The sequence below is a fragment of the Conger conger genome, unplaced genomic scaffold (assembly GCF_963514075.1).
Source record: "Conger conger unplaced genomic scaffold, fConCon1.1 SCAFFOLD_61, whole genome shotgun sequence".
Lineage (NCBI taxonomy): Eukaryota > Metazoa > Chordata > Actinopteri > Anguilliformes > Congridae > Conger > Conger conger.
Window position 1 is genome coordinate 107,501 of NW_026890389.1, and position 2,500 is coordinate 110,000.

Genomic DNA, 2,500 nt, shown 5'->3' on the forward strand with positions numbered 1-2,500 from the left:
CTAGAGCCTGGTCATCATCGACCCAGAGGATTATGGGTCGGTACCTGGCTCTAGAGCCTGGTCATCGTCGACCCAGAGGACTGTGGGTCTGCAGCTCCTACTGCAAAGAAAACTGCAGGCCCAGCCAAAACCGCACTTCATTAAATGCAAGAAACATAAACAAATTAGAAAAATAATTCCGAAAACTCAATACAGCATACCCAAACTTTCCGAACCTGCCTGAAACAAAACAAACAGAATTAATCCACGGAGAGAATTGTGCAGATCTGGCTGCAGAACACGTCGCAGAACACAGCCACAGCTGAATCAGTGACCCACAATCCTCACCAGCCCGTTGAACACAGGACTCTGATTCTGCAAATAACTGCCATGACAATTACCACTGCTGTTTAGGCCACAGGTTTGTTTCATAATTATCATTCATCGTTTTCTGCTGTACAATCAATACACATTTAAATATCTGCAGTGCCAATGAAGCATTTACTTAATTTACAGAAGGAGAGAGAGGAAAGGAGCGAGGGAGACAGAGAGAGAGAGAGAAAGAGAGAGAGAGAACATATTGTGCTGCCAAATCCACACATTCTCTCCTCTTTTCCCAAAAGAAGGGGGGGAGCACCAGGAGAAAGTGGGCCAGCCTGTAGGGGCTGAGGTACATGACTGGGACCCGGAACGTTTGTGGTTAAAGCCCCGGTGTAGCCATGGTAAGATCTGCACAGCCGTTGGGCCCTTGAGAAAGGCCCTTAACCCTGCATTGCTCCAAGGAGGGATCATCCCCCGCTTAGTCTAGTCAACTGGAGGAGGAGAGGGCAGAGAGAAAACAACGGAGGCAGGAAGGGGTGGAGTTTAGAAAGAAATTCAGTTCTGTGGTCCAAACGCAAGACGCCGGAACGTTAAAGCCATTCCCCCGAATGCGCAGTGCAGGGTGGGACTGGACAAACAGGAAACGGGGCGTGCGTTCTGGAGGCCAGCCTGCCTGTGATCCGGGTTCCCAGCCCCGCCCTGGGCCTGAAGCACCAACTCTCTTCCGTTCTGCGATCGACCCACAAAATAACAAAATAATGTACTGCAGATGATATATAGCACCCTTCTTCATAAGAGGGCGCACCGACGTACAGGGCGCAGCAGATAATGGGGACACCCTCGGATGCGGTGGGAGGGCCTCGTATCTGGAAAGGTCATATCCCGTTTATGATTAACATGATGACTCATCTGTGATTTCAGAATCCGTTATGGGCAGATACTTGCCCCCTGTCAATACATTTATTTGGTGTGTCAACACAATGGTCCCATAATTTGATCTTGAAAGACAGCTATTTATGCCTGTTCCTTGCCTCAGACACCTGTAGTTCCCAGCAAAGTTTTTATGTTGGCTAGTATGAGTGGTCGGTGAAATGGCAGCTGGGAGTTGTAGTTCTTTCTTTAATGGAGCACCTGGAGACTTGGTTGGATGGCAGTAAACACAGCTACAGAAACCGCACATCACCACCACAGTAAACACAGCTACACATATCCGTCACAGTAAATACATTGTGCATTTCATAAAATGGGAATGGGAAAGGAAGGATGAAGAAAGAGAGAGAAAGAAGGAGAGAGGAGGATGAGATGGAAGGAGGGAGAGGGATGAGGGGCAGGTGAGAGAGGAGAGGAGAGAAGAGAGGGGTTGAGGGAGGAGGGGTAGAGGAAAGGCTGAAATTATTTTGTTCAGCCCCTGCCTCTTTAACCCAATCACCTGCAATTACAGCCCAGCTCCCTACGCTGCGCTGTGATTTGTGCATTCGTCGTCATGGCGAATTCAGAAGGGTCACGGCAACCGTTTAAGCGCAATCAGCGCATTTCACACAAACCGCCGCCTCCACAGAGCTCAACATCCACCACATCAACATCGCTCAATGCCACGCTCAAACACACGGGAGAAACTGTGTGTGTGTGTGTGTGTGTGTGTGTGTGAGTGTGCGCAGTATGTGTGTGCATGTGCATGTGTGTGTGTGTGTGTGTGTGTGTGTGTGTGTGTGTGTCAGTGTGCGTCAGTGTGTGTGTGAGTGTGTGAGTGTGTGAGTGTGTGTGTGTGTGTGTGTGTGTGTGTGTGTGTGTGTGTGCGCGTGTGCGTGTGTGTGTGTGTGCGTGTGTGCGCGTGTGTGTGTGTGAGTGTGTGCAGTATGTGTGTGCATGTGCATGTGTGTAATGTGTGTGTGTGTGTGTGTGTGAGTGTATGTGCGCAGTATGTGTGTGTGTGTGTGTGTGTGAGTGTGTGTGTGTGTGCAGTATGTGTGTGCATGTGCATGTGTGTAATGTGTGTGTGTGTGTGTGCGAGTGTGTGTGTGTGTGAGAGTGTGTGTGTGTGTGAGAGTGTGTGTGTGTGTGTGTGTGTGAGTGTGAGAGAGTGTGTGTGTGTGTGTGAGTGTATGTGCGCAGTATATGTGTGTGTGTGAGAGCATTATGTGTGTGCATGCGTGCAGCATGTGAGTGTCAGTGAGTGTCAGTGTGTGTCAGTGTGTGTCAG

General features: G+C 49.5%; 2 protein-coding genes across 2 annotated transcripts in view; one reads left to right on the forward strand and one right to left on the reverse strand.

Annotated features, from left to right (window-relative positions):
* LOC133120156 (pyruvate carboxylase, mitochondrial-like) overlaps window positions 1-2,500 on the reverse strand; it is an 85,909-nt gene that overhangs the window by 31,034 nt on the left and 52,375 nt on the right.
* LOC133120158 (leucine-rich repeat and fibronectin type-III domain-containing protein 4-like) overlaps window positions 1-2,500 on the forward strand; it is a 10,960-nt gene that overhangs the window by 7,085 nt on the left and 1,375 nt on the right. The gene's annotated exons all lie outside the window — the stretch shown is intronic.